The 19,586-nt window shown below is 35.3% G+C and overlaps 1 long non-coding RNA gene across 1 annotated transcript; it reads left to right on the top strand.

The window, feature by feature from the left end:
* The first annotated feature begins 17,843 nt into the window (after positions 1-17,843).
* Positions 17,844-19,234, top strand: LOC144361656 (uncharacterized). Its single transcript, XR_013422421.2, has 2 exons — positions 17,844-17,907; positions 19,010-19,234. It is a non-coding gene; the product is annotated as an uncharacterized LOC144361656 (long non-coding RNA).
* The last annotated feature ends 352 nt before the right edge of the window (positions 19,235-19,586 follow it).

The following is a 19,586-nucleotide window of genomic DNA, read 5'->3' as shown; positions in this document are numbered from 1 at the left end:
TTCTACAGTTCAACCCTGCCCATCATCCGATCATCACAGAGGAGTACAACTACCGAAACCCGAGATTGCTAAATTCTATGGAGACCCCCTGAAATGGTGTGAATTGGATGACAATTTCATACATACTGTGGATTCTAATCCTAATATCACCGATGTACAGAAATTTGCATACTTAAAGGCCGCTTTGGATGGTGAATCCAGCAGTCAAATACAAGGCTACATTCTATCTTCTGAAAACTACAGAGCTGCTTACAAACAACTTGAATCAAGGTACGGACAGACTAATCAAATTATACAAGCTCACATGCGATCCCTTATTGCTAGACAACGTCCCGAAAATACTGCTCAATCACTTCCAGACTATCGTGACAATTTGGAAGTAACCATAAGATCACTTGAATCACTTGGAAAACCTGCTTCAGGTTATGAATTCCTCAACTACTTGATAAGCTACCAACAATCTTTCGCCAACAACTATCACTTATGAGCCCTACAAGAACTGAGCGAATTGATGCTGAAAGAAATACGATTTCTGGAACTGGGACAATCTACTACTTTCTGTGAGTTAAACCCCCAACCCGTTTCTATATCTACCTTCAACACAAACACTCAACGCAAATTATACTACAGAGGAAACACTAATTCACGAAATAATGCATACTCTCGCCAAAACAATAATCATAATACTACGACATTTCGTTCTTCTGATAACCCTACTGAACAACGACACACTGAAACACGTCAAAGTAGCGATACGCACGCCAGTCGGGCTCATTCGCGATCTACTCAGCCGACAGGCGCGTTCACTACAGCGCGGACTGTGACCGACAATACCCCTTACTGTGCCCACTGCAAGGCAACGCACTATTCTTCTGATTGTACCGTGTTCGGCACGCGTGCTGCTCCCATCGATTTTATCTTCAAAAATAAACGTTGTTTAAATTGTCTTGGCCGACATTTGGCGAGCGCTTGTAATTCACGCGTCACGTCCGGATACTGCCAATACAATGTTCGCTTATGCAGCTCTTGATTCTAATACATACTTTTAATTTCAGAATCTACAAGTTGTATATAACATTAAAATTGTAAATATTAAGATATTCTGTAAATCCTGGCTGTCCTAACTTGCATAAAGGTAAATATCATGAATCTGTTCTGCTATCGGTTAGTTTTAACCTTTGACCTTTGGTTATTTCTCAAATGTCATTATACTTTCTATGTGTGGCACACCTAAAATCGGTTAGTATATTATGTATTATTACGTTTTCTGCAGTTGTCATTTTTTACAAATGTACAGGAATCTCTTCACACAGTAGGTGGGCATTTTACTGGGCTGCCATGCCAGTTTCTATTCATTACCAAGGTCAAGCTGTGGATTTTATCATTATTGAACTTCTATTGCATAACTTATTTGCATATGAATGGTCTGCCTTGCCTAGTATAGGGATATATTCGTGTTAACAAATCTCCTCGGAATCGTGATGTACACGTCGCAACTTGCCTGGTGGCTTGTCCCCTACTCGAACCTGATCTATGACCTTTCAACGCTGCTGTTTATCGCAAGTCGGTCGCCGCGTCTAAATGTGATTAATTCACCGGGTAAGGCAAACTCAATTATTCCTAGACAACCTCGTCACAAAACATATCTTCATTGTGAACAATTTGTAGTGCTGGGAACAAATAAGTTTTTCACTCGCTTTTTTATTATTTCTTGGATAATAATGGTACAAAAATTATAACAATAAACAACATTTGTTCTCATTAAGAATACTTGAATTTTTATTTTGACCTTGTATGCTGAGGGCAACACAAGACTACCGGAACTGCTAGTAGTTTAAATAAATGGTTCAGTTTGTTGTTAACGTAGATTGTATGCAACAAATGATGTGAAGCTATAAATATTGTAATTTAATGTAAGCTAATGTTGCTGTCAGCTTTCTCAATATGCCCGTACATTGTGTACATCAATGCTTAGATACAGATTATTTCCCTGGGTAAAATGTTCATGTTGCTTATTTTATTGTAGAATCTTCACTTATCATTTATACAATTTGTGTGTGTTTGATTTCAGAATCCTGGTACTGTTTGTGAGGAAAGAAGATTTTTTCTAACTGTGTTCAAGCAGAGTACATTCCTCTCAATATTGTTTTCTAGAGGCTAAAGCAGAGTTGGCCACTGTGTTGTACTACTGCTTTTGGTCACCATGCCGAACGTATTAACAAACAATACCTGGTCACCGTGCCAGAAGTATATACGAAATAACAATACCTGGATACTGTACCAGAAATATATACAGAACGATACCTTGTCACCGTGCCAAAAATATATGAAATACACAATATATAATACATGAGCTGTTATCTACAGCAGTGCAGTCCATTGGTTGTAAATTTCCAGTGTGTGACTAATAAGCTGAATAAAGTATGTTTTATGTTTTTCTATAATTACATGAGAACAATTTTTATTCTTGGAGGTGATATTGAAACGAATCCTCGTCCAAACCACACATGTACAAACAAAACTGTAGTGTCAGGTACTGTCCATCAAGGTTCTCTTAAATTTATGGACAATTTGTCTGGAGCAAGTACATGCATGACCAACTCCTTGGTTTTTCTTGCATATTCAACAATATTGGAATTGTTCTGTTATTGATGCACTTCTAATCTGTGAAGAAGCTCTTTACAATAAAGTTTATCCACATTGTTGATGACATTCCAGATTTGAAAATTTGCTTTTTATTTATACATGAGCATTTCAACTGTAATCAAGGATTATCTGTGTTTGGTAACATGGCTAGTGATGCATCGTGGACGGAAGATTTGTATAAGCCCTTAGAATATGCACTAACTATAGTTTTTGATGTTCTCCGTACTGCATTATAATTGTTAAAGGCTTTGGTTTGGCTGTATTTAAAAAAGAAACTAGTTTCTACGTCTTTGATCCACACAGTAGGAATGGTGAAGGATTCTTGCATCCTGATGGACATGCTGTTCTTGTTGGTCTTGGTAATATAAATGAACTTTGTACTTATTTGAGAGAATTGACTTCAACATTTAACAGAAATCTTCTTGATCCTGCACAGTTTGAAATTGCCACAAGATGGATTGATGGTGCATGAACTTGAGATATATCTAGGGGTTGATAGCTGTTTAACAAGTATAGAAAGATTGCATACGAAAAACCATAATAAGAGAATGAATGATTAAGACGAAACAAAACCAAAAAAACTTGCAAAAAGGGAAAAATAAAAGTTGGGTAAAGAAAACGAATTACAAACCACAGGTTTTTCCGCGTATGGCAGTACATGTACATCTACAGTACAACACTCTCCTGTACTGAAAAACAATAGCACCACTGATTGTTTCATTATTTGTGAAAAACAATGTTTTTTGTTTTCAACCCTATTGATCAGTCGTGGCAAACTGAAAAATCAAAGATTTTGGGGTTATTCCCAGCTCAAAACACTTTTATGTCTCATGGACTTGGCCTTCCACTAACAGAACCAGTATCAAAAAACATAGTTGCAGATGACAATTGTTTTTAGAGCTATATCTTGTATTGTTACAGGTTCTGAGGAACATCATGCATATATCAGAGTAAGAATAGTACAGCACATGATCAGACATAAATATATATTCATCAATATCCTTCGTATTCCAGAACAGACTTTAGAAGAATATCTACTAATGAGCAGAATAGCTGACTTGGGTAAATGGGCAAGTAAAGTTGATATAGTTGCCACTTCTCATTTACTGGAAACCAGTATTTATACATCATCATTTACAAACGTTGGGTACACTATTCGGGTCAAATAGTGGATAATTCTATGCATGTAGAATACAGGTCAATATATTCAAAGCATTGCAATGCTAATCATTATGAGGTGGTTATACAAGTTAAGGACATAAATGTGTCAAGTATGATTAACAGCTATTTTAAACAACAAAATTGTCAAGCAAAACATGTACAAAAGCGCAAGGTATCTTATCAGTATAGTACAATACAATACACAAGCATAGTAAGAAGGAAAATGATGCAAGTAAACAAAAGACACTTACAAAGAGGCATAATAAGCAATTGAAAATGCAAAATGAAGTATTAAGAAAGCAAACTGAGAGATCAAATAGATCTGAAATAAAAAACAAAACAAGAAAAGGATGAGCATCATCAGAAGCAATATATCTGAATCAGAACAAGTGAAAGACAAACATCGAAACATGAAAAGAATGGGAAACAACAGAGCAAATAGAACTGAATCAGAAAAAATAAACAGTATGTCAGAGCAAAGAGATCTGAATCAGAAAAAGTGAAAGACAAACAAAAAACATGAAAAGATTGCAGCAAACAAGAATACTAACTAATGAAGAGAAAAAGATATTAATATCAGATTTTCAGTCAAATCGTTCAACAAGCCATCCTGCCTTTAAAATTGTTTTAGAGGAATAGCTTTACCAACTGGTAGTCAACATGGTCTGAGAGGACAGGTAGTTCTTGCTCCTAATAAAGTGACAGAGACTGCGTTAAGTCTGCCAACACAAACTTCAGAATCACAAGTTATAGCACTTAGTTTGAAGCGACGTTTGTCAGACAAACATTCAGTAGTCGAGCAGTTCATTCGACCACAGTGTGTCAATAATGCTATAATGCATCTTCAGCAATGCAACCCACACTATAAGGATGTTATTACAAACATAGAATGGAAAATCCTGAATTTTGGAAAACAATTACTGAACTAACTAATGAGGACAACCATGCTACTCCAAGTGATGACATTTGACACCTTCACAAGATGACAGTGCTTCTATCATTGATTCTGAAGATGAAGTTCCAGAACATGCAAGAACAGAACTTGCTATACGAAAAACAATGAATTTAGCAACCTGTCTTTACCCTAACGATGGTCTAACTATTAAAACAAATGAAATTTTACATCTTGCCCCTGGAGAAGGTCAAGGCTAACACATATTTTCCATGAAAAAGACTGGGAATCCATGACATTTACTACCCTTTTCCCAGATAGTAAAAGCACATTCAATGAAAAAATAGAAAAACAAATATATACTATGTTCAGCAGAGTAAAATCAAGATCTGGCCTTCTTTTAATTGATTTTGAAAAGCGAGAAAACAAAGTAAATAATTCAGCACTGAACGAAATGAAAAGACTGCAAGAGACGATGCTACTCAATTACAGATGGCCTATTTACAATTTTGAAAAACAATACTTCCTTAGTGTTGGACATATAAATATAAGATCATTAAAATTGCATCACAATGACTTGAATCATCACTCCTTCACAAGCAAACTGAATGTGATTTGCCTTACAGAAACAAGATTACAAAATTTAAATAACTAGTTTGCCAAATATGAAATATTTCTCTGTTGAAAGTGATCATATATTGTGCCAAACATGTTGCTCGCCATTTTACTATTTTACTGTTGGTGTTATTACCGAAAAACCTCTTATTGTTTGTGTTTATATTCCACCAAACCAGCCATTGTATAGAATTAACGATACAATCGCTGATTGTTCAATAATTCAGTCCAGTGAGACTGTTATTATTACAGGTGACGTCAATGTTAATATTAATGACCCAAATGAAAAGATAAACCATATTTTTTCAAAACCACAATTTCCATCAGCTAATAAATAAACCAACACATAGATTGGCAGAAGTTCTTGACCTTATGTTTACTAACAATACTGATACATCTAACTTCTGTCACCCACTGTATTTTAATGATACATTGTTGCCTACTTTCATTAATTAAAAGTCCAATCATAAATTCTTATTGTATAAAAAGAGTGTCTGGTTTAGATTATTTGCTTAATTTTTCACCTCTGTATTGTGAGAACACCACTATTGACTCTGCTCCCGTTTAGTAATTCGAGGTCTACCAGTTTAAAATGATCGGACGCTTAGAAAGGCGATTCAATGCCGACAGCGACAAATTTTATACAGGAGCCGTAATATCGTCATCGCAGCCGTCCACCGTCAAACAGTTCACTACGACCAATGTTCAACTGGGTGAAGAGCTCCTCCCGCTAGTACCGAATACTGACTTTGCATTGAAGGGGAATACATCAGAAACTTCAACGCATGTTAGGGCAGGTGACAAGACAAAGGTAACCCATTATGTGCATTTTAAATTCACATCTCATGTTTATATTTCATAATGTTTTCATAGTTTTGTTCGGTGCAGTTTTTGTGCCTCGTATGTATCGATAGAGGGTGAGTACGACACCCAGTTTTACTCAAATGTAAGTTCCATTGTGTTCGTGTCTCAGCCTACAGTTATTATTATTACCATTAGCCTCAGCTCGTATCAAAACTAAACTTAAAATTTACATGCAAACGACGACAGAACCTCGTTTCAACAGGCAAAAGTTTGTATGTTTAGCCGAAACTCGTATCTCGGCCTTTTGAGCGGAAATAAGGGTCCCAGACTTCCATGCATTTCCGTGCCCGGCCTGCACACCAACGATTCGGTGTAAACCGACAACCGAAGCCTAGCACCTCTGTCTGCATGGTTTGATTCTACAAAGTGTAAGCCAAACTTGCGCAAATATCACAAATCATATATATTAAAAAGATTTTGGATTTAAAAAAATGTTGTGGCATGTAAATTTAGTTCTCTAATCACCTTTATGTACTTTATGGGGGAAATATATTTACCGGCATTATGTCAACTCGTAGTTAACACATTACGTAACATGAATAATCCACAAATTTTTAATTACATGTATCACTTGAAAGAAATTTCCACTGTTTTTCATGAATCATCATCTGTATAGCAGCCTTCTAGCTACACGACAAATTTCTTTACTAACATCATAATTTCCAAGCAAACCAGTATCAGCCAAGATAGGGTAGAGCATGGGTAGAGTAACCCGAAACATCCAGCTCCCATATAATCGCTATCAACAATAACAGGAAACTTACTGAACAGCATATCATTTTGATACTACTCATTCCTTATTAGCAATCGCAAAATATTAACAATAAATTCATTCATAATTCATAAACTAACTTTTCTCTGAATTTGTTACGAGCTAAAGTTCAAAATTTAAACCACACTGCTAGACAAATAACTCGCATAGAGATGCCCATCCCAATGCATACATTCATCAAAAACTCAACAAAAACATCAGTAATCTATAGTTTGAACCTCTCCATTTATGAATATGTGTTTAAGGTAGAAGCCTACTCATCATTTTTGAGAAAAATGGTCATAAATCGCATGATAATGTTCATTGGTTTATTACAGCCAAAACAACGTCAGCTTGGACATTCAGTTGTGAGACATGACAAAATAAACGGTGCCAGTGATAGATTTTGCGAATGAAAGAACAAAATAAACGCAATCAAAGGCGCCGACCACGCGCGTTGGAAATAAATAGAACGCATTGCGACGAGTAATCTCGCCTGCATCTTTCACTCACGCAAACGCACACACATGCTATTTCCGTATATTGAATACGTTGGCAACGGAAGGACAAGTTTAAATCATCTTTGTATTAACACAACTTGAAAGCAACAGTCTGACACTGAATATATGTTTATCAATTATTAAACTAAACATTCAATGAAGCAAACTGCGACGGTTAAGACGAAAGGACAAGGCTAAGACGAAAAACATGTGACACAGCACGATTATGCTCGTCTACTACACGCCCGGGAACTACACGTTCAAGTATCCAACTTCCAAATACAAAACATGATTAGTATCAGCAATAGTTTCTAGTATTGCCTGGATAATTACGTATAATTAGTTGACATCAGACATATCCCTGTACAGGATTTTTTTTAACAATGTCTCAAATTTCAGAAAGAATATACAAATAAGTTGGGATGAATATGAATTGAATATGCATCTTTTGAAAAATCAGCTAAACAGTTTACCACCACGGTTGTGGTGAATTGGCGAGGTATCAACGAAGACGACCGGACGTCTCCGGTCATGAGCTGGCTGGTTCGAATTTATCCACTTTTACAGTGATGAATATTGCGTTCGAGTTGAGTTACTAGTAATTACAAGCCTGATTTACATTTTTCTTGTGGTGTTTTTCGTCAATGTATTAAATATAAGTGCGTTGGGAAATAGCATTATTATATTGCGCGAGTGAAAGACGCTGGTAAGACTGTCACAACGCGTTCTATTTATTTCCAACGCGCGTGGTCGGCGCCTCTGATTGCGTTTTTTTTGTATTTTTATTTTCGAAATATATCACTGCCTGCGTTTTTTTTGTTACGTCTCGCAACTGAACGTCCAAGCTGACCTTGTTTTGGCAGTATGTAGACTTGCTTGCAGTCTGTTGCGATTCAGATGAAAAATAAATACAAATTGCATGAAAGAGGGGTGAACGCGAAAGTCATGTGACCGCGAAATCTAAACAGACTTGCCATCAGTGTAAGCGCCCTCAATTACCGGCCAGATTCGGGCTTGTAATGATTGACATGTCTAATATGTTTCAACCAATCAGAAGACAGGCTAATTAACATATCAGCTGAGACCCCGGAAACCATACACACTTTCTTGGATAAACTTAGATCCCGAAAACTTTACCTACTTTCTCATATCCGAATCGCATATGCCATTTTATTTTAGATTGGATTTTAAAAAAACTGGCAATGTTATCAAGAGAATGTTTGGAGCGAGCCTTAAAAGTATTAGGATACCAAAGCCTTCGTCGATATCAGCGAGTGGCGAGTCCGGGTGGCGAGTTGGCGTCAACAACATGGTAACATAGCGTGAGACAAGTAAACACAGGCACGTACCAGTGAGGTCGCCAAAGCCACATTTGCATATCTACGTTCATTCGCGCGTGTGGCAGTTACGTTTCAAACCAGCCGAGCACGGCATTATTTCACACATTTTAAACTTGAACTGGCTTTAATTCGGAGTTCCCAATACAAAGTTCCTGTGTTTATTTAGTATTATTGACATTCCAGCTTCAACGCAAACCACTTATTATGGATCGTTCATCAAAGTTAATATGATATTTGAGGTGGTTTTTTGAAGGTCGGTATTTCTCTCTAGTGTCAAGATACACTCTATGACTCCCATTTTAAAAACAATTGATTGGAAATTAACCATACTTCGCCAACATGTGCATTGTATTTATATTTTGTAAGTACAAAACATTTTTGATTTTATAAGGCTTGTGTAAGACTTGGCCGAAGAATTTTCCACTGGCGAATGGGAAGTAACCCGAATTATGACCTATGACCTCAAAGCTTTCAATATCGCATTGAAACCCGGAAGCACGGTATATACATGTAATTACCGGGCGTGAATAGTTTTATGTTTTGTTTTTACTTTAACGGTGTTCCATATAATGCGGAAACAATATTGCCTGTTAAAAAATGTGTGTAATGAAGCTGTATACTGGCAATTAAATGTATTTAACCTGAAACACCCTTGCCTGTGTTGCTTTCTTATAACATGAAATATTTTATAAAACACTGAAGAACCAGTTTGTTTTTGACTTATTTATTAATTAAAAACAAGGGTAATATTTTATTTGGCATGTATTTTACAATCCATTAACAAATAAATGTATGGATAAATTAAGCAGCTTACAAACAAAATTAATTCAATACAAAATAATTACAGATCAGTTCAAAGTGCCCTCCACTGGATTCTTCATTGATCTGTCATGAATTCAAATATTCAGAGCCTCATAAGTTATAACATTATGCCAAGGAAAAATTGATTTTTTTCTGAAATTCTATTCTTTGGCCAATTCAATTCCTTTTTTATGCAAAAGAACTAAATTTGTTGTTATTCAACCCACCAATAGTTGCCAACGGGCATCATCAATTCATGATAACCAACTTGGGGGTATTTTTTTAATAAAACCTATCTACCGGGTATATACAGTGCATATTTTCACAAATATAGTCAATTAATATTCTCAATATTCAAATGACTAGATGCAAGAAAAAAGTCTTTAATTTCAAAATATCTAATACTATATGATGGACGAGAACATGTTCAAGCATATTGTTGTATACAATAGGGCGATGAATTATAATTTATCATTAACTAAGAATATAGTTGTGTCCCTTTCTGTCCTTGGTCATGGTATTAAACTCAAACAAAGTTCTCTTTAATAGTGACAGAAAATTTCAGTCTTCAGTTACACCCAAACTAACATGTTCATATAACATAATCATGAATGAATACATGTACTTGGCATTATGTGCGTTAATATTTATGTGATATTGTTAATTTTGGAGATACAATAGCTGCAATTTAGAATAACCATGAATACAATAGAGGTAATTACCATATTACATTGCTATTCAAATTGGTCAATACTCTTACCGGATATGCTAAACAAACAGCTGTAAAGAGTTATTTTTTTACCCCCATTAGACAGGAATGAATGGGACAGCCTAAAAGTATCTTAGAAGAAAATACAATTAATTGTTTTCAGCAAAGATTCCAGAGAAATATTAGATACACAAGCCCTAGTAATTTAAGCTTCAAAAAAACTTTCTGGCCAAATTGTTTTTCAAAAAGAGACTTCCTTGATTTACAATACAGTGAAGTTTAATCTCATGGATGTTTTCAGTATTGCATAACATTTTTTTTTTACCATTTTTACCATACTACCATGTCATACTACTGTTAAACAAAATTATTTACAAATACATATAGGAAGGACTTGACCAGATTTTTTTACAACATAACATAATTTTGAACACCATCAACATATACAACTTGAGGGTTACTACAGGTATTGGTAAAAATAAACCTCAAATTTAACAAGCATTGAGAATAGTTTAGCAATAGAACTCTAAATGGTGATGCATAAACTGTAATAGACATTTTTAGTGACAACAACCTGAAAGCCCCCCCCCCCCCTACACACACCAAGGTTGTAAAATTCCAACAAGTCAGAGACAGATTGTAGGCAGTTAAATATCAAACTTTCTGGTTGCGCAAATAGAAATCATTTCGCACAACAATGCATCTAAAAACAACGACCATCACCATGTATTTTAATAACTTTGAAATCTTTAAACAAAGAATGCTTATCATAACTACCAAAAACAAGATCTTCTGTAGCATTATGCAGTTTTAGGTTTTGGTTGAACCATTTGGTAAGAAGTACCATGAAAACCCCTTTGACCAACAACTGACCTCACTGCAGCATATTTTGAAGATTTGTCTATATTGTCAATGGATGTTATCGAGAATGCATTTCTTACTATACTGTCCTCCATAAATGTGTAATGGATAGATACATTGATCAAAACATGTAAAAAGAAGTAAACAGACAGAAAATAAACGTCTGAGAAAGCGAGCCCTACTCTCCATTGAAGTTCTACGGTAAAAACCAAAATAATGCTTATCCCACTCAAAGTTTTTGAATTTGACTGGACAATTTCCGCTTTATTTTCGACTTTTCTGCTTATGTTCAACTCAAATGTACTGTTAGTGTTATAGGTCCAAGTAAAACTCACAAATATGCAACAATGTCAAAAAAGATAGAGAAAATAAAATTAAAAATATTTATGGTGTTTTCATTGGTGGTTTATTTTACCACAAAACTATACATATAAACATCAATTATTTTGGCAGGGTGACTACAAACAGCTCTTCCAAGTAACAATTTAACAAGAAGCACAGTAGTCTGGAAGGGAAAAGAAAAAAATACAAACAATTAATATATTATTTATAAAACGAAGAATATAGAATAGTCAAGTCACAAAAACAAAAACGCATAGTGCTGCAAAACGAATTTATATACCCTGGTAGTCACGTAGGTTTCAACATAGAGCCAAGAATATTCTCAGTTCCATGGTTTCAACAAAATACTGCTTATTCCTTTTTTCTTCAAAGCCCTCAAAAATAAATAAATAGTCAATAGTCGTATAAAAACTAAACAAATAAATACTATAATTTAGCCTTTTACGGGAACAAGAAAAAAAACACGCTTTTGAGTGAAACTGAAGTCCATTTCAGATAATATTGTCATGTAGGTCAGCTGTTATTTTGGCGCCCTTTTTGTGGCGGGAAAATTGACATTGACACGAAAAGATTCCAGTATTGAAAACATTGCCAAATGTTAGAGAGACGCTGGAAACTTACAGAATTTCTTACACACGATCACACTTGTGTATATTTTCAGTAGATTTTTGTTTCATTTCACAACAATGTTGTGTAACAGTCCGCCGAAGAATTTGCAAGAGACACGTTAAATTAAAATTAAAATTAAATTAACCCAAATAAGTTCATAAAAGTCACCTGCACACACCTATTGATACATACCTTTCACCGATCACAGTAAATTTGGTTTCCGTACTTCACACAATATGTAATTTTCAATCAAGTGCAGCAGCCAAAATAGCCTTGTTTCTCGGTTCGAAACAATGGCGTCACTAACGGGTCTCAAGTTCAAATTACCACGGCTCATTTAAATATGTTAATGAGGGTTCGGCGACCGCACTGGTACGATGTCCGGTTTATTGTTATGATCCGTGGCTCGGCTGCTCCGCCCACCGTATGACATATATGCACATTTACACGCCCGAATCTGCCCGGTGAGGGCGCTTACACTGATGGCTATATGGCACCATATAATATCATTCTTTTGTGTGTTTACAGTGACGTATTTTAAGAAACTTGTCCTAATATTTTTCACCAGCCTACAATTTGAGATATGGCATAATGTCTCTGCCATAGGAACCTATGCTATGGTAAAAGCATTATAATACTACAAAAACGGCTGCTATTCACTAAAATACAACCATGATTTTCTCTAAAATTAACCTGGTGACCCCAACTTTTTTTAAGTCAATATTCTTGCCCGGAAGTACAATTTATTAAGAAATAGATAACTTCTTGGTATTTGAAATCATGAGTAAAAGTAAGTGTGTGTCAGTTTGTTCTGACGATAGCAATCATCTCACGTCCTTTGTTTGACCACACGTGAGTGCGAAACAATAGAAAATCATGTAATAATGTGTGAATTGGTGACGCCAACAATTGCACCTATTTGTTCTTGCGAGACATTATCCTAAAACAACCGACGAATGGGAAGACTTCAAACCTGTCATTGAGTTTATTTTTAAAACGAAAACTAAGGATATAGTTTTGTAGATTAATTTCGCATGATCGTTTACATTCTTAAAATTGCTTCGTACTTTGCCCGATGTTGTTTTTACGACCAAGCGCCGAGTACAATGCTACAAGGGGCAAGGTACGATCCACAGCACTCTTACGCACATTGAACGGAAAATGTGCAATATCGCGTACAATATCGGTTAGTCGTAGACGAATCACACAACGTACTATATTTAATAATGACGTTGGCTACACATTCTATTTTATTTGTCAATCACATTCCATTTTATTTGTCATTTACGTGCGTTAATCCTTGAAGTAGTACGAACGTATGCATTTTTGAAAATGAAAATGACAGTCAGTCAGTCAGTATGTATGTATGTATACTGTAGTAACACATGCCATAAATAATGATATATGAATGTATATGAAAACGAAGCACACGAAGTCCTCCACCCAGTGTGATAGTTGGATTTAAATGTATATAGTCACTTTTCATGGTGTAATGTGAGTTTAATTGCCAAAAACAAAAACATAATCGAAATGGCACTCAATTCACACTTACGTTTCCACGGACGTTCGATTGCTATCGGCGCTCTGTTAAAAGACAATTCTCGTCACTCTGTTTTCGTATTCTGCTTGTATCTCTTCAACAGCAAACATTCTTAAACCTGCATCATGGTTGAATGGACTTCAAACAAGTCTTCGAAAAAGACAATGGATATGATAGTTTAAGCTATCCAGGCACTGAAAGACCGGAAATGAACATCAGTACAAGCAATCAAGTCATACATTTTGACTCACCATTCTACTGTCAGCCCGGCTCATATCACTTCCAGTCTACGCATATCAAAACACACTTCGGGTAGCGATTGTTATTCCATTTTGAATCAATGATTTCTAGCTACAAAAGCGAACTGTACTGCGTAAATCGAAAATAAAATTGAATAAATTGTTGCCAATTGTTAGAAGCCGGTTATAAAATGCCTCTGACTAGCAAATATTGTGTGGTCGACTGTGGACAGTCAATCTAATCTGCAAATAGACAAAATTCCAATAGTGATACTTTGCATGATCCCTGGAAATAAGAAAATACAAATTCAGTATTACCGGTGTAATTATTTCATGGAGGACAGAAACTAAACAATGGAAGACATGCTAAAATTTAAATAAAATTAGGTCTCAAATGCCCTCGCCAGTTCCGCTACACTGGAGACGTTGTTGCCTGGACTGTTGATACATTTTGAGTAAATCTGAGATACAGTGTGTTTTATATTTTTTGTGATTTTCACGCATACATCGGTATTTGGGGTTAGTCTAGCGAGTTAATCTCGACTCCCAGCTGCTCCATGGCGGTGATTTTTGGTACGAACATCATTTCTGTGGCCATATTTCGGGTTCTTTGAAAAAAAACTTTCTATTTGCACAGTGTTCACGTGATTGTACGGTTCCATTTTTTGGGACTAGTTATTTTCATATTATTTGAAAAATAAGCTTTCTAAAAATATATAATTTGATGGGATGCAAAGAATATGTTACTTCAGAAATGTGCTATGCGATTGCAATAGCAATAACCTCTACTACATCCTCAAGAAAGTAACTATACTGTGAGCATATTGACCAAAAACACTTTGAGACAATTTTCCGAATCTGCTAATGGCCAAGAAGCAAGTTTAGTTCAACAAGATTCAAAGAAATTTGAAAAATAAAAACTGTTTAAGTTATTGTAACCACAAGAAAATGTTTTACAACAGAGTTGACAACAAAGACAAACATTTTTATCTCGTATATATTGACCTTCATCTACGATCATGATACAAACACGGTAAAAAGAGAATGAGCAGCATCATACCTTACACAAGACCAATTCAAAATTCCAAACTTCATTGAGTTTTTGAATATTTCATAAGGCTTGACTACAGGTATTCGTAACGCACTGTGTTTGCAACTGGCAAGTTCATATTATCTAAACTTGGAGATCGAATAAATCCAAGAGGAGGAATACTTTCCAAACTGGTGGCAAATATCATTATGTCTTTTAATGTTACTTCTACCTCGTTTTCTATAAACAAAATTATATATTGTGCCAAGTTTAGAAACAATGAAAATTATAAGTGTGATTTTTCATGCTAGTTCTATCCAAAATCTTGATCTTCTGAACGTGGCAGATATCTCCCAGTATTTAGGAAATTTGGTTTACTGTTGAATGATTCGGTACATCTCAACTTAATGATTAAATATTATTATAAAAAACGTATGTATATTATGTGAAACTGAAATATTTGCTACTATTATTTTATTTAGCAACTAATTGTTTACCTTTTCAATGCAGCCACTTTGATGCGTTAATATTTTGCAGAACAATTAATTTCCTGGGTTTTCGCAAGTTCAGTATACCAATTGTAAAACCTAAGCCGGGAACTAAGTAGACACGCTTTCCATCATCGTCACTGGTAAAAAAAAATCATTAAAATGTCACTATATTCGTACATCTGTATTGTGAATTGTGTCAAACTGAATTTGAAAACGTATCACGAATCCAGATACATATTTCACTATGATTATTCATTATGATTATGCAAATTCGATTGTTTAAAAAAAAGTTACATAATAGAATAATATAATATTCGCTCATTAGATTGACACTTATCCTGACAGGTATAAAGATTCCAATTCAATAATACAAAACCGTATGTCCATTCGTGAATACCAATTTTTTTGTGAATATCAGGATTTCGAAGGTATTCAGATAGATTATTCAAATTACTCACATATAAATCTTATCAGCAGACGATCGGTTTGACAGGGAACCCTCAAGTACAGCATGTAATATTGGATGGAGATCCTAGTTGCATTTAGAAAGCGAAACCATTTAAACCTTTTTATGTTTTGAATTGTGCTTTCTTGGGACCGTATTCGACTGATTTTCCAATAAAACGAAACTTCCTGTCGAGATTCGTGTACAAAGAGACGATGAAAATCATCTCTAAATTTACGACTGTTTTTCAGAAGACGTTTAATTGCTGGACAATAATTATATTTCTTGAGGTGATAAATAGCAACATGAACGTAGACTTCTGTAAATGATCAAATAATATAAAATGAATAGATGAAACAAGTATGCAATATTCTTCAATGTTATTTCTACACCGCTGCTGACTAATTATTCCTGCCATGCAATATGGAGGTGGTTATTCCATATGACAGAAAGAGATGCAGAACGAGAAAACGATGGCCCCCCATTGATGTCGAATTGGAGAGTTTTGGTGTTAGATTTCTGGATAAATATCTTATAATTATTATCATTTTTTTAGTAACAATCAAAGATGTGATTAAAAATACTTGCGATCTTCACAAGGAAATGTTGCTAAATAAATTCAGCGTATATTCCAGGTATAAAGGAGAAGAAATGCTTTAAAATAGCACTGCTAACCTGCAAGCAGGAGCTTGGAACAACATACCGCTAGATTTTGCTAACGAATTTCTAAATAATGGCTTCAAACGTAAGTGTACAATTAGGAATGGTGAAAGGCCTCCTTTTAGTAACTGAATGTCTGTGTTTACATCAACCTAACCACTACTTGGCCAGATTGGCCGGAAACTTGTTTACATGGCTTAATTTAAACTACCTCTGATGATTACAGATGCGACGTCTCCGAATTTGAAAAGAAATACAAAGAAGATGGTATATTTTGGTATAACAAATTCCGTGTCGGTATTACGCTGGACTTTCCGATTATCGGAATAAAATAGCCATTCACAATGGTGATAAGTTTGTATCCCGACTCAAATCACACTGTAGGACCCTTGACATGTTGAAAGAAATCCTTACACAGCATTGAGCTTGTTTTCCATGAACGGACACGCAAACTAATCAGCCGTATCTCCCTTTAAACTATTAATATTACTACTTTATTAGTCAACAGTGAGCTATATTACGACACTGTTGGTTGGGTTACTTTTTTGTTCACGGCATTTTTAGCCCTAATCAGATCTTGGATCATGACATGAGTCGTGTCCGTGTGTGCATACACGTGTTACCAGGTTTTTCTTACACATTTGGTAAAGAGACAGGAATGTGGGTGTTACAGGTGCACATTAAATTACTTTGACTGTGATTTTCAACATTTCACCAGCAAAATTGCTGGAAAACCGAAATTACCCGAGTTTAATCCGAGTTATGATGACGCATGCCCAGTTCTCCTGTCGGTGGAAATCACCGTCATTTTCATGATAATATTGTACCTCGGAATTGTATCTTTCTTTGCAAAACGCTCATATGGACAAAATTCTGTCTTGTAAATTTTAAAGGAAAAAAACTTTGTTTATTTGAATTATCGTTTGTGTCTCAGGTTTGGTGATCGTGGGGAACTCTTGCTAACTTTGTGAGAGCTTTGCCAGAAAAACTGCCTTTCTATTATTGTTGTAAGAGCTGATTGTATTTTAATGTGTAAATTGAAAGTTTACCTCGTCATTTAAGAGGCTTGCAGTGTTCTCTCCGGGATTAAAACATTGTGGTGGTGGTGCCGTAATACTGCTCTGAGACACGGCCACGCTCAAAATTATTATCGCCATGTTTGATTGCCGCACATTTACATTTGTCTATGATTTCCACAGTTATTGTTCCATGAGATGCGTCCTTGCTGTTCATAAACAGCCATAAACAAGTTTATTTGAGTCTGCATGTACTCATTGAAAGTGTTGTTTTATTTACGTAATCCGTTGATCACGCCATAGCCGAAGTCAAAGACACGTCGCTATTCGGAGAGCTTGCCCACAACATGAGTTTACCGCAACGCTGAAGCAATCCCACCTCGACTAATTTTATTGTGAGTCTGTTATGCACGATTGCTATTTCCGGTGTTTATTGGCACTTTTTAGTAAAAGTGATACCCGAGTGCCGGAGAAATTACTGCACCCGTGATCTTTATATCGTTGACCATTGAGCGTGGATGACTAGACATAACGAAGGAAGATTATCGGTAAATCGAACCTCTGTCAACAGAGACACATTTTCCTAATCAGCTATTTATTTCCGTACTGATTAAGTCAGGCGTGCAATGTTAATGTTTAGCTACCATAATTAATCTCCATTATGAGCAGGAAAATAAATTACGGAGCCCGATTGAGATAGATAGTTCTTAACGGCGGTCATGTTTTTTTCTAATGTTGACAATGCAGTATGCAAATTACCAGCACAGCTTTTAAGGGAGCATTAAAACAAGATGAGGAAGAGAGCCAAATTCACATAATCCTCAATTTTAATGATGTTGACTTAGTAGTCATAATTTTTTTCAAAACTCCAGATATTATTGTATATAATTGTAAAAACAGTTAACAATATTAACTAATATATTTTTTGGCAATAATCTAAATGTGTTTCACTGTATACAGTAAAATGTATTTATAAATTATAACTACGATATGTTAATTTGTATGCAAATTAGCCGCCAACCTGAGACGAATTTCCGGGGTGAACACTGCATGACCACTACCTCCGCTGATTATTTTTTTTATATTAAATGTATTTATTTTTTGTATTTTTTTATTTCTTTAGATATCTTGGCGCCCATTTGGTTCAGTTCATGTGAAATTTTCTGCATATCTCTGGTCAGATTTTAATGGCATTGAAAACATGGCATTATGCACATTCTTGATATTTTTTGTGCAGAATCCTGTGCATATTAATTTGACAACTTTGTGGAGTGGAAACAGACTGGGGAATTAGTTCATTCCTGACTTTGGTAGAACATGTTTAAAATAGTACAGTGTAAACTGTAATTTCTTTCTGGCTGGTATAAATATATTACGTAATATGTTTTCGTACTAAAAATAATATGTACACAAATATCTTTTTTAATTAAATTTAACAGCCAATAGGAGCACATATGCTACAACATCTGCTTACATTTGACTGTCTGTTTCTTGCAGGAGCAGAGCCAGAATGTTTTTCTCAGAAAGCAAAGCCACTCACTGGAACTGCATATATATCACAAAAGTATACTATTCGCTGCACGTATGACAATTGTATAAAGTTTCGCAGGTTCTGTTTTTTTTCTTACTTTAAGAAGTGCTGTCAACCAAAGCACAAATATGTGTTTCTCTGTACATAAAAGTTCAGTTTCACATGGTATGATAATAAAAACTTGATAATAATTGTTGCATTCTTGCACTTTATTTGTATCATTGCCATATTGTACTCTTGTTCTCATTATTATATATTGAAACTAATCCAGGGCCACAAACTACATGTAGATCTGTATGTGAAGAACCTGGAAGTAAAGTTGTTGTCACAGGTACTGTACAACAGTACAAAAAGAGGTTTATCCAAACAGAAACAACTCTGACTCTTCTACATATTTGCAGATCTAATTTGCATACTTCTTCATTTGTGTCTTTCTCCAGATTGGCTATTTTTTGTTTCCCTGTTCTTCCTTTTGCTCTTTCAGATGCTCTTTTTTTCTCCTCTATCTCTTGTTTTTTCATCTTGTACAATTCTCTTAAATCT

The sequence above is a fragment of the Saccoglossus kowalevskii genome, chromosome 19, assembly GCF_978046115.1.
Source record: "Saccoglossus kowalevskii chromosome 19, keSacKowa6.1, whole genome shotgun sequence".
NCBI classification, from domain to species: domain Eukaryota; kingdom Metazoa; phylum Hemichordata; class Enteropneusta; family Harrimaniidae; genus Saccoglossus; species Saccoglossus kowalevskii.
The sequence above is the reverse complement of the archived record's forward strand: the minus strand, read 5'-3'. Positions and strand labels throughout refer to the sequence as shown.